Genomic DNA, 14,534 nt, shown 5'->3' with positions numbered 1-14,534 from the left:
CACATAAAAATAGAGGGAGACAGACATTAATGTTTTGATTTTAGGAGTTTAAACATGGGACCAGTAAAACTCACTATTTTTAAAAAGACAGTTGAATTCAAATTGTGCCTTTGTAAATGGAAAAGGTTAACATTTATCTAAGGAAGCCTTTACTGAGTTTCAGAGAAAATGAGGAGCAAATTTACACCTCAAAGCACAGAGAGATTGAGAATTTAAGGTTTTACAAGAAGGAATTTGGGTGTGTTCAAGGAAGATTAAAAATAGATGCCAAGGTAACACCAAAATGTAAAAATTTACCATAGGATTTTATAAGGAGATAAATTTTATTTAGATACGTAGCTTTTAATTTGGTCTCCGTTTTCCAACTGGTCCAGGGAGCTTGGGGAGGAGCCCATTAAAGAAGAGGGCCAACGAAGTATTTCTAATTTTTAGATCTTAATAATTTCAATGTGTAAAAGGAGACCCAGTTGTAAGGGACAGCATCTAGACTTTTAAAACTTAAGGATTTCACTGAATCCCACGTCCCTAAGAAGAGGAACATGCCATGGGGATCATACTGTGAAACATTTCTATAGTGTACTTTGCCAAAATGGACTTTTTCTAGTTGTTTAAACCATGTCTTTCTTATCTACACGTGCAAAGAGATGAGTAGCCCTCTGAAGTAATAATCACTGACTAACCACTGTTAGTCACCTCAAATACCATAGCTCTTACCACTGACCCAGCAGCCATTACACACACAAGGAAGGTCGAGTCTTTTTACAATACAAAGTAAACTCTGAGCTGGGCACAGTGGCTCACGCCTGTAATCCCAGCACTTTGGGAGGCTGAGTCGGGCAGATCACAAGGTCAGAAGTTTGAGAACCTGACCAACATAGTGAAACCCCGTCTCTACTAAAAATACACTCAAAACACAAAAATTAGCTGGGTGTGGTGGCACATGCCTGTAGTCCCAGCTACTTGGGAGGCTGAGGCAGGAGAATCGCTTGAACCTGGGAGGCAGAGATCGCAGTGAGCTGAGATCGTGCCATTGCACTCCAGCCTGGGCGACAGGGAGAGACTCCGTCTCAAAAAAAAAGGAAAAAAAAAGTAAACTCTGACCCCCCAGAAGCCAAAAAGTTCAGGCAACACAGTTGAAAAGAGAGCAGAGTTTTAGACCTGAGAGGAATCCATTCACTTACAACTCTTGGGATTCCATGAGGAAAAACTGTGGTTCTTCCCAAACAGGGGAGTCTGACATCTTTTCTGTTTTCTTTAAGGGGTACCAGGCTGTTAGAAATTCTTTAGGTCCCCTCATGTAACATCAAGGGTAGCAAAAGAAAGGAGGAACAGAAAGAAATAAACTGAAAAAGAATCCTTGAGAAAGAAACAGAGAGACTAAGTATATGATTTTGAAAGATTTCAGTCAACTGGAAAAAGACTTTTAAAGATACAAAAAAGAAAAGCAGAAAGGCCTTGAGGCCTTCAAGCCCTTTCTGAATATATATACAGTATGAATATATATATCCTATATATTCTATAGGAATATCTATATCCTATACATACATTCTATAGGAATATCTATATATCCTATACATACATTCTATAGGAATATGTATATATCCTATATATATTCTATAGGAATATATATTCTATATGAAGATATAGATTTAATATAAAATAAATATATGGCTTGAATATCAGCTTTTAATTAAGCTGACTTTTAACAATAGAGCTCTTTTTAAAAATTCTTTGCTTAGCAGCCAAATGTAGCTGGTCATGGCACCAAAGAATATTAGCAGCAGCAAATTTGTACAAGCCTATAGCAACCTCAATTCTTGCCTCTTCAGAAGAAAGAATTTGACTAATGGGCATAAGGCAGAAGCAGAGACTGAGGCAAGTTTTATAGCAGGAGTGAAGGTTTATTAAAAAGCTTTAGAGCAGAAATTAAAGGAAGTAAAGTACGCTTAAAAGAGGGCTAAGCAGGTGACAAGAGATCAAGTATGAGGTTTGACATTTGACTTAGGCTTTTGTATGTTGGACTAATTCTGGGGTCTGCATCTCTTCTCCCCTGATTCTTTCCTTGGAGTGGGCTGTCGGCATGCACAGTGGCCCGCCAGCACTTCAGAGAGGAGCATGTGCAGTGTGTTTACTGGAGTTGTGTGCATGATCACTTGAGGCTTTCTTCCCTTACCAGTCCCTGGAAGGTCATATGCCAATTAAACTCTGCAATTTTGCCTCTTAATGCACATGCTTGAGCCCACTCACCCAACTTCTGAGAACTTATCGGGAAGCTGCTAATCACCAGTTTCAGGTGTTTCCTATGTATTGGGAGACTGCCTTTTTCTGGCACTGGCTGTGGCCAATTATTGTTTTAGAAAGACAGTTAACAACTGCCTGACCATCACCTAATAGTCACCTGATAGTCCTGATGCGGGGGACGGGAGGCCCTCTCCTGCCCTGCTCATGTCTGACTAACTACATGTAACACTTTCAGATTTCTTACTATCAGATTTTAGCTAGGACAAACAGGTGAAATTTCTGGTTTTTGAAACTTTTTTACCAAAAGTATCCTCCCATCTGAAACTAATAAGCCTTAATCAAGATTATGACTTAGCCAAGACTTAGCCAAGGATGTATGAGGCATCTCCAAAGAGGTAAATGAGTGCCTTAAAAAGTCAAAAATCACATAAATATCAAAACAAAAGAGGCTGGTTCCTTGACTTGAAACAAAATCCAGGTCAGGAGTGAAAGCATGGAATTTCAACTATTCCATGAAATGGAATATTGGAGTGGCTTTTATTCTTACTCCCTCAGGGGATCTAAAGCAAGCAGTTTGAGCTTACAAAAAAATTTAACTTTGTTTTAGGTCAGATTTTTGCTCTGAAATTTAGTCAAGAGAATTTTTAAGGCTAGCCATAACACTATTACATGTCTTTCTTTGAAATTTGATCCTCCTACCAACTGTTTAGAATAAGAGATCTCTAAAATACTTTTAACATAGGAGTCTGATTTCAGGAATCCATCTTCTGGCCATAGACAATTACAATTTCTGGTGGCATATTGATTCTAAGTGACTCAATTCAATAGCCCTCTTCAATGAAGAAGCAATTGTAGTGATCCTTCCCCCAACCCCAACAAAATAAAATATTCACTCCCAGCAATAGGCTAGGATAGCAAAAGACTCTTGTTGCCATGGCCCTATCCAGACAACAGAAGTTGGAATGACAAAAGCCCCTTATAGATGGGACTTCTTATGACAAGCCCTCCTGGGAGCTTGACACATTTGGAACAAACAAAACAAAACAAAAAATCTCGGGTTCCCAACCATTTTAAGGCTGGTCACCTAATGTGACTCAAAAATCACACATTCCTGATAATGGAGACCAAGAGTGAGTGCTCTCACTTGGTCACAAATCAAGCCCTCAAGGGCATATGACAAGATGAGACAAGGGATATGACAAGGAAACTTTATCCGGTACCCCACTTTATGAACAACACAGAAGAAAAGAGATGAAGGAAAAGACTGTCGATGAAAAGAGCCAAACTCTGTAAAGTATTTGAGGAAATTTAGTCTGAGCCAAATATGAGTGACCATGGCTCGTGACCCAGCCCTCAGTAGGTCCTGAGAACCTGTACCCAAGGTGGTCGGGGTGCAGCTTGGTTTTATACATTTTAGGGAGGCATGAGACATCAATCAAATACATTTAAGAAATACATTGGTTTGGTTCAGAAAGGTGGGACAATTCAAAGTGGGGACTTCCAGGCTACAAGTAAATTTAAACATTTTCTGATGGACAGTTGGTTGAGTTTGTCTAAATACCTTGGATCAATAGAAAGGAAATGTTCAGGTTGAGATAAAAAATTGTGGAGACCAAGGTTCTTTTGAAGTCTTATAGTGGCTGCCCTTAGAGACAATAGATGACAAATGTTTCCTATTCAGACCTTCAAAAAGGTGGTAGGCTCTTACTTAATTTCTTCAGGATTGGGAGGGCCTGGAAGAAGAAGATCTAGCTATGTTAACAGAGATTCTTTACAGATGCACATTTTCCTCCACAAAGGACAGCTTTGCAGGACCATTTCAAAACATGGCAAAGAAACATGTTTTGGGGTAAAATATTTTGATCTTCTTTGTCACATAATGTTATGCCAGAGTCAGACTGGAAAGTAAGTCATGATATTTAGGGTTAAATGAAACCCATCTGATGAGAATTTATGGTTTGTAGGGTATGACTCCCCAGACCACTTAGAAAGGAATTTGGGCAAGATAAAAAGATCAGAGCTTAGTTAGCAAGACTACCTCTGGGAAAAAAGGGATTAAACAATATGAATATTCACACCCAAAAATTACTAAAAAGTATATCAGAGTCACTACATGAAGTACTAGTCATAAACAAATCTTCCATTCCCATTAATCAAAATGTAGTGGAGGAAACGCTGATTTTTACCATCTGATTAAAAAGACTGCACGGAGAGAAGCCAGCAGCCTTGAGTGTAATAAATTCTTACTGTTTTGCTGGCTGATTATTTTCTTGCATTCCTGCATGGCCAAAAACAGGTTATGATGGTAAATCAGGTTTCAGTGGCAAGGCAAGTTATAGATGAAAGAAAAACTGTTTTTTTCTAGCAAAGCTGGTCTTGTTATGTACATGAAACCTTGTAGGTGGCAGCCCTCCTAGAGAATGGACGGTAAATAATTCTTTTTGATATATAAGTTAGAAGATTCAGTTGGTTTTTCCCAGATCCAGATAAAGGAAGACCTGCCTGCGTTAATAAAGATTCTCTACAGATGTAAATTTTCCCATGAGAGACAGCTTTGCAGGGCCACTTCTGTTTGCCGACCCTTATCAGCCACCTCAAAATTTGTCAAGGAACTATACTACTATATTTGGGTTAAAATATTTTTATTTCTTTCAACCAGCAAGTGTTTCTAGAGCTAAAATTTGATGTTATGCAGTTGGGGTTTTGCCAGTTTAGAGGCCTGGTTCATCATAATGTGGAGCTCCTGTTGGATTTGACCAACTTGGAAGGTGTTTTAAACACTAGACAGGGTGAAGGGTTGGTTAAATCCAAAAGAAGAATGATAAAAACCAAAATCACAAAAAGCAATTGCACAAATTACATACTGTTGAACACTCTAGGCATAAGGAGAGGTTAGAGCCAAGTATCAAGAAACCTTAACCCTTAACCTACAACTACCAAATTCTAAAACAAAACCCCAAACCAGCTCCTTAGCTGAGAGGAAACCAAGCTGAAGGCTGTTCTCTATTGTAACAGGAACAGGAAACTCATCTTCCTTATAAGAAGTGAGCAAAGCTGGGTGGGACTACAGGGGCATGCCATCATGCCTGGCTAATTTTTTATATTTTTAATAGAGACAGGGATTCATAATGTTGCCCAGGCTGGTCTGCACCACCTAGGCTCAAATCCTGCCTCAGCCTCCCAAAGTGCTGGGATTACAGGAATGAGCCACAATGCCTAGCCACCCATCTTAAAATCTTACTTAATAATTAAAATATTTGCACACATGCAAACATATGCACACATGTGTGCATACTCACAAAAAGCAGATGATTTGAGATTACGATGAATATCTCTACAGAGAAAAAAAGATAAATCTACATCTCTAATTCACATGACATGATAATCTTTTAACAACAGATAAAATTCATTGACATTGAGAATGTCTGTTCTTCAAAAGGCTCCCAATTTTCTTTCTCTCCTACATACACAACATATATAGAGACAGACATGTGTATCTATCTACATGACAAAGAAACCACATCCAAGGTACATAACAAAATAACAATAAGAGAAAGATTGACAACACAATGTTTTTAAATGGCAGAAACCTCTAAGAGGCACCAGATGGTAGAACATATGTAATGGCCCATGAGGACATGAAAAGATGCATTTACACCATTGTTTATTTAGGAAAGGCATATTAAAACCATTATGAAATCTCATCCCAACAACATAAGAAAGGCTAAAATTCAATCAACTGCCAATACCAAGAGTTGGAACAACTGGACACGGAGATGTTGCTGGTGGGAATTCAGATGTGATCAACCCTCTAACAGGAAAATCTACAATCTTAGAAGTTCCAGCATATGCAATGGTCTCTACACCCAAGGAAATGAGTAAGGCCACCAAAATACATGTGTAGAAATGTCCACATCAGCATGATTCAGAAGACCCAAATAGTGTCGCAGTCCAAATGTGCAACAATACAGGGGATAAAACTGTATTCAAACTAAGGGATAATTTACAACATGAAAATAAATGGATTCCTGCTACATAAAACATGCATGATCTCACACAACGAATTGCAAGAAAGGAGGCAATGCAGAAGGGAAAATGAAGCCTGATTCTACAGCTATAAAGTTCCCAAGAGGCAAAACCCATCTCTGGTGATAGAGATCAGAAGGACGGTGACCTGGTGCTTGCAATGGCTGGGAGGGGCACAGGAGTGTTGCTTGGTGCAGACAGTGTGTTCTCTCTTGATCTGGACAGGGCTGTCATTGGCACACACAAACATGCAGACATTATGCTATGTCCATGTTACTTCACCAAACAAGAAGTATAAAATCTCTTCAGTTTAAATTTTTTAAATCCACAAAACAATCAAAGACCAGCTCCTATCAACCTTACACAACACTTCCAGAGAAAAAGAAAATAAACAATACTCATTAACTCATTTTTGTGGAAGTAGAACCTTCTTATCAAAGGCAAACCAGGAAACAATGAAAAAGTAAAATTGCAGGCCCTACTCAGAAACAAAGAGGGAAAATCCACAAATGAAGTACAACCAAAATGAGTCAGAATTTACCACGTTGAGTTGCTTCCCCAGAAATGCAAGGTTTAACACAGCGTTCTGACATCGTGTTAAAATGCCACACTTTAACATAGCAACGTTAACAATTGTTTTTACTACATCAACAGATTAGCTAGAAACAAAATTATTATTAGCAGAACAGAAGCAAAATGGCCTTGCATGAAATTCCACATCATTCCATCATGATGGAGACAGTACAAATACTCTGGGCAAATGATGAAAAGAGGTCCCTCTCTTCAGGCCCTGGGGGGAAACTACACCCCGGTGGCTGTCACATCCCTCTTGATTCTTCCTGGTGAAGGCCCTCCTTGAAATCTCTGGGAGGACTTGTGCCCCACTGGGAAAGGCTCCACCTGGAAGTTTACACAGCAGCCCAGCCAAGTCCCTCAGGCACAAATCCTGAGTGACAGAGCCTTTAGGGACACAGGCGCATGGCCATGTCCCCAGCACCCATACAGGGCAGGAGTGTCTGGACCCTGAGTGTGCGGCCCCGTGCATGGACCCAGCCCCTCCCCAGTGACTTGGGCCCTGGGGTGGCTCCGGGTCCCCAGTCCATGCACAAAAATCTCCAGAGTCAGGCTCCTCCCTGGGGTTCCTGATGCCTGTCCAAGAGCCGCCCCGTGAGCAAACCTAAAGACTGTTGAGGGCTGGGATTGTGCCAGGCACGCTTGTCTTAGAAAGGAAAGGTAGAGCCTGAGTGCCGGGAAGGGCCAGTGCGCCCTCTAGTGGGCACCTCTTGCTAAGGAGCAAAATGAAGCCAAGAGAGTTCAGAGATCAGGGCTGGCCTTGGACTAAGAGCAAGTTCAGGTGGAGGGGACTGTTGGGCAACAGCGGAACTGAGGTGAAGGAGTGGTTGGGAGAGATGGGAGGAGCAGGTGAGAGGAAGCCCCAGGGAAGCTGAGGAAGGGCACCGCAGGGCTCTCCACTCCTCAGCATTGGCATTTGGGGTGGTCATGCTGGTGGGGCTGTCTGTGAGCTCTAGGATGTTCAGCACCATTTGGGGGCTCTCCCCCAGCTCTGACAACCAACAATGTCTCCGGACATTGCCAGATGCCCCCTGGAGGGCAAAATGTCCCCTGTCCGAATCACTGATCTACCTTAATATCTACAAACAAGTCACCAATAAAATGTTTCATCTCTTGGTAGAATTGTGAGTGTGAGAGTAAAACTGACATCTTCAATATCTGTTGAAATGACTTTGACTTAATCAGAAACTTGATGTCTCAGGAGAAGACACGTTTAGAGGTGATGTCACATGACTACCTGTACCTCACAGCAGGAAGGGTGAGGCTTTTCCAAGGGTCTGTAACCACAAATCAAAAGGGTCTACAGTCCACCTCACTCATGCCTGTAATCCCAGCATTCTGAGAGGCCAAGGCAGGTGGATCACGAGGTCAGGAGTTCGAGATCAGCCTGATCAACATGGTGAAACCCTGTCTCTACTAAAAATACAAAAATTAGCCAGGCTTGGTGGTGTATGCCTGTAATCCCAGCTACTCAGGAGGCTGAGGCAGGAGAATCGCTTGAACCCGGCAGGTGGAGGTTGCAGTGAGCCGAGATCATGCCACTGCACTCCAGCCTGGGTGGCGGATTGAGACTCCATCTCAAAAAAAATCAATTCTCTCATTAAGAAGAAATATCTTATGAAGAAGAAATTCATAGCAAAGGAGTTTCTATATATTTTCAAAATTGTATACTGTTAGATTATTCCTTAAATATGAATCCATCCCAAAATAGACCTAGTAGCTAGACTGTGCTAAAGTCTCATGCCGGCCCTGTGAGCTCACAGCATTCTGCTGCCTCTGCTGTGGACACTGTCTCAACCTCAGGGGCTCAATATGGGGTAGGAAGGTGTTTTGAACATCTTCACCATTCACCCGTCCACCACTCACACCCATTCACATCTCAAACCTGTTGCCCGCTCTTGAATTTGATCTTTAAATTACTGACCTCTATTTCTGTCCCTCATTCATCCCAACATGAGGTGGGCCGAGGTTGTTCCTTCTGCACATGATTTTCAGAAAAAGTACTCAACATTAATTTCCTTCACATCTCTTGAACTGACCTCTACCTGCAGCCCTATAATCATATTACCAGCAGCTTTTGGACACTTTTTCTGGTAGTCAAATGCTTTCCATCTTTTGTGGGGAAATGTGACTCGCTCCACCCCGAATACAGAGTTCCAAGTAGAAATGAACACAGGGATAATACCTTTGTGTTCACAGAGAAAATGGCTTCTATAAGAATGTATAAAAGTTGAAATTATAGGAAAGTCCACTTAAAACATACATTGTGTTCATGGTTCTCACCATTTCCCTAAGAGACATATTGTAAAACATGACATTAATAATGATTCTAGAAAAATAAACATTGATCACATTTGCTGATATTGTTTTCTTCAAATAATTTTAAAAGAATGAGGTGGTCCCTCACATGTGCCCAGGCCAGGCGTCTGAACAGAATTCTCCATCTGCAGTGACAATGCCTGACAAGATGACACGGACTCTGGCCTGATATGTAGCCATCCCTGTCTACCCCCTGCCTGCTACAGGACAGAACAAGCCCAGGCCCCAAATCTTCAGTTAGGGAGCTGAGAGAGGACAGAGGATACCCAGTGTCTCTTACCTTCTTCCAGTCCACTGCAATGGGTACCACTGTGATCCATTTGCCCCTGAGGACACCCACCTCCTGGCCTCTAGTTTCTAAGAGTCAGACCTTTCTGGCTTCTCTGGGTCCCAGCTGCTTTCACCCTGCTGAGCCCTGCTTCTCACCTGCCTTGCCAGGTATCACTTCTAGCTCCTGCTGACAGGTCAGCCAAGATCCATGCACCAGAGGATAAACAATGATTTTAATATCTACTGTGTCTGGTGGAGATGTTAGTTGTACAGAGAAATAAAGAAGTAGAGACGCATACAGCTCCTCCAACAACACTGTTTCCAAACAATGTCCTCTGTGCCCATCATCATGGAACTCATTGTCCCTCACCACATGGCCAAATGCTTCCAGCATCTCTCAATTCTTCCACGGGAGGCAATGCACACTTTAACACAGCACCTCAGCAAGGGAAGTGGGGATAATTTGTCTACTTAGATTAGGTTCCTAAAAAGGTCTCTAGACAGCCAAATTCCCTCCAGGAGGAAAGAGAAAAGCCTTCCCCAATTGTGAATGATTGACCTAGTTGTTTTTCAAAAAAAAAAAAGTACCCCTAAATAGCCAAAACAATCTTGCCAAAATAAATTGGAGGACTTGTACTTTCTTATTTGAAATCTCATGAACAGTACAATTATTAAAAGGGTGTGCTACTGGCATAAAGATACACACAGAGACCAATGGGATAGAACTGACAGTCCAGAAATAAACCCTCATACTTATGGCCAATTGCTCCTTAACAAGAGTGTCAAGATAATTTAATGGGGTATGAATAGTCTTCTCAAATAATGGTGCAGGGACAACTGGATAACCACATGAAAAACAACTTATGGAACTCTTCATCCCACCATATCAAACAATTACCTCAAAATTGATCAGTGACTTAAATATAAGAGCTAAAACCATAAAAATGTCTTAGAAAAGATGTAGGGGTGAATTGTGATGACCTCAAATGTGACAATAAATTCTTAGATATGACATGAATGCATGAGACACAAAAATGAAAAATAGATAAATTGGGCTTTATCAAGATGTAAGTCTTTTTTATGTCAATGGACATTATCCAGAAAGTGAAAAGACCAGACACAGAATGGGAGAAAAAAATTGCAAATCATATAGACAAGGGTTTCATGTCCAGAATATATAAAGAACTGCTACAACTCAATAACAAAAAGACAAACCTCCCAATTTATAAATGGGAAAAGGACTCAAATAGACATTTATTCAAAGAAGATATACAAATAGTCGAGGACAAGAAAAGACCCTCAACTTCATTAGTCATTAGGGAAATAGTTACCGTTCTTTTAAAATGTTAAATAACAAATGGGAGCCTTATGTAGAATTTGGAATCCTTATATATTGCTGGTGAGAATACAAAAAGGTACAACCACTATGAGAAACAGTTGTGCTCTTCCTCAAAGAGCTAATCATAGACTTCCCATATAAAACAACATTCTTTCCTGGGTATATACCCAAAAAATTGAATCCAGGGACTCAAAGAAGTACTTGAATGGGAATGTTGATTGCAGCACTATTCACAATAGATACAATATGGAAACAACCTAAGTGTCCATCAACACATAAATAGATAAACAAATATGGCAATACATACAACAGCAAGCTAATCAGCCATAAAGAGGAATAAAACTCTGACACACACTGGAACATGGATGGACCTTGGAAACATTATGCTATTGAAATATGCCAGAAACAAAATGACGTATGTGTATGACACCATTTATATGAAACATCAAGAATAGGCAAATTCATAGAGACAGAAAGTAGACTAGGGATTATCGAGGTCTAGGGTGGACAGAATCGGACGTTATTGTTTAAAAGATACAGGGTTGGCCGGGCGCGGTGGCTCACACCTGTAATCCCAGCACTTTGGGAGGCCGAAGCAGGCAGATCACAAGGTCAGGAGTTTGAGACCAGCCTGGCCAACATAGTTCAAACCCCAACTCTACTAAAAATACAAAAAAATTAGCTGGGCCTGCTGGCACATGCCTGTAATCCCAGCTACTCTGGAGGCTGAGGCAGGAGAATCACTTGAACCCAGGAGGCAGAGGCTGTAGTGAGCTGAGATTACGCCATTGCACTCCAGCCTGAGCAATAGAGAGAGACTCTGTTTCAAAACAAAAACAAACAAACAAAAAAAGATAAAGGGTTTCAGTTTGGAATGATGAGAAATTCCTAGGAAAGATAGTAGTGATGGTGGTTAATTCCATTTGATTGCACATTTTAAAGTGGTTAAAATGGCATAATACATTTATATATAAATATATATTTACACACATATTTGTAAATATATATCTCATATATATACACACACACACATATTTTATATATATATATATATACACACACACCCTCTACCACAATTTTTTAAGCCTTTGGTGAATAAAAACAAAAACACTATGTAAAACCCACCCTGATCAGATAGCCTTCATATACTTATATGCAAACGCTTCATGACTTTATCCAGAGGCAGATCCAAGAATTTGGAGACATGAGGCTGCCCAGCTAACTGTGGATGCACAACTTAAAAGTATTTGCAAAGAGACTGAGAATTAAGCTGGGGGCACAGACCTCAGCACTCCCAGGACAACACCCTCCCCATGGATTCTGATTTTATCTGACCTGGCGCACTATTCAGATCTTGATGTGGGGGTGGGGCAGGGGAGGTCATGAAGCCTGTTCTCTGGACACTCTGTGTGAGCACACAAGACTCCCCATTAGGTCTCCAAACACAGCTCTGGCTCTCTGGACATTGTGGGAAGGAATCTAGCTTGGGCTCAGGGAGCACACAAGGCAGTCAGTTACAGAGAAGAACATGGAGCTTGAGGAGCTGGTCGCTGACACAGAACAGGGTCCCTGCAGTCCATGGTCCAGCCCACTCTAATGTGCCCACCCCACTACGATCCAGGCACCCCTGAGAAACAGCTTTTGGGCCTCATCTGGGGTGACACATCAGGTTCTCTCACTGTCAAACTGTCCACAGAGAGCAGCACCTTGGACAGCACCCATCCCAGCTTCACCCTTCCTCCCTGCCAGGGATCAGTGTTCAGGGCTCAGAAGAAATGGCAGAGGCCAGTGAGCCCAAAGATGGTGAAAGGGGCAGCAACCAAGGGGCAGCTCCCTGGAACGAGAACAGGTAGGGCCACATGGAGAATGTGGTGCAGGAAGGAATACCCAGGAATGGGCAGGAGAGGAGTCGAGGACACAGGCTCTGTGGGTCTGCAGCCTAGGGTGAGATTGTGAGTGTGAAGCCATCTCAGCAGAAAAGGCCAGGTCCCATGAACAGGAGGGAAAGCAGCTCCCACCTCCCCTGCTAGAAACTGAATAAGTCAGCCTGTAATCCCAGCACTTTGGGAGGCCAAGGCAAGTGGCTCATTTGAGGTCAGAAGTTTGAGACCAAACTGGCCAACATGGGGAGACCCCATCTCTACTAAAAATACAAAAATTAGCCAGGTGTGGTAGTGCATGCCTGTAATCCTAGCTACTAGGGATGCTGAGGGAGGAGAATCACTTGAAGCCGGGAGACAGAGGTGGCAGTGAGCCAAGATCATGCCGCTGTACTTCAGCCTGGATGACAGAGTGAGGCTCCATCTCAGAAAAAAGAAAAAAGAAACTGAATGTGTCCCCCACAAAATTGTTGAAACTCTCATCCTTAATGAAATGGAATTTGGAGGTGGGGTCTTTAGGAGGTAATTAGAGAATGACTAGGTCATAAAGCTGGGGGCTTCATGATGGAATTAATTCCCTTGTAATAAAAGGAAAATACAAGAGAATGGCATCTCTCCCTCTCCCTTGCTCTGTCTCTCCACCCCCTCAAAAACCCACACCATGTGCAGATACAAAAAGAAAGTAGGCATCTGCAAGGAAGCCCTCACCAGGGCTGAGTCACCTGTCTCCTTGACCTTGGATTTCCCAGCCTCCAGAATGATGAGAAATAGATTTCTATTGTTTAAGTCACCCAGGCTATGGTGTTTGTTATAGCAGCCCAAGCCCAGGAATACCTCATCTAACCCAGAGTTTTGAGTGAAACTCTTCAGGTTCTCTATCAAATTAGCTGGCAGCTCCTGTCCCCAGCAGCATCAAGGCCTCAAGAAAAGCACTCCAGCAGGGGCTCAACCTGCATGGGTCCCTTGGGTCAGCCTCGATGTCAGGCCCCAGATGGCAGATGAGGCTTCAGTGAGTGACACAACCACAATGTAAAAGTGTAAGAGTTTTGGACAGGTGCACTGGCTCATGTCTGTAATCCCAACACTTTAAGAGGCAGGTGGATTACCTGAGGTCAGTAGTTTGAAACCTGCCTGGCCACCACAATGAAACTCCATCTCCACTAAAAATACAAAAAATTAGCCAGACATGGTGACACAAGCCTGTAATCCCAGCTACTCGTGAGGCTGAGGCAAAAATGAACCCAGGAGGCAGAGGTTGCCATGAGCAGAGATTGTACCGCTGCATTCCAGCCTGGGTGACAGAAAGAGACTCTGTCTCAAACAATTAGAAATAATAATAATAAAATCAAGTGTAAGAGTTTTACTACTTACAGACATGGGGGAGCACACAGCACACCTGGAGACCACAGACACAGAGGTCAGGGAGTCCAGGGAGGGAGGAGAGAAGAGTCCTGTAGGCCAATGGCTTTACTGGGTCCAGAGTGTTATCTGACAGGTTTACAACAGGGAGCTTTAATGGGTGGGTTTAAAACAATTGAACACTGGGTCAAGGAGATCATACTGTGACTGAGAGGTGGTCACTTTAAATTTGAGGACAAATGTCAGAACGATCAGTTTAAAGGAAGCAGCTGGAAGGATGGGAGCCCAGCACACTAGGCAGGAGAGATGCCTCTAAGATTTTATCTCTGGCCACCAACTGGAGCCTTTTTGACCGGGTACAGTATCAGAAACTGTCATGGTGACCAAGTCCTGCCTCTGATATGAGGCAGTTAAGCTTACACCTTAAGAAATGGATGCCAAGGACACATGAAATTATGAGCACTCACGATACCCAGGAACACAAACAGTGGGTTGCTGTGCCCCAGAATCAGGTGCTGTGCCCCAGA

The sequence above is a fragment of the Pongo pygmaeus genome, chromosome 20, assembly GCF_028885625.2.
Source record: "Pongo pygmaeus isolate AG05252 chromosome 20, NHGRI_mPonPyg2-v2.0_pri, whole genome shotgun sequence".
Classification (NCBI taxonomy): domain Eukaryota; kingdom Metazoa; phylum Chordata; class Mammalia; order Primates; family Hominidae; genus Pongo; species Pongo pygmaeus.
This window is presented reverse-complemented; position numbering follows the sequence as displayed.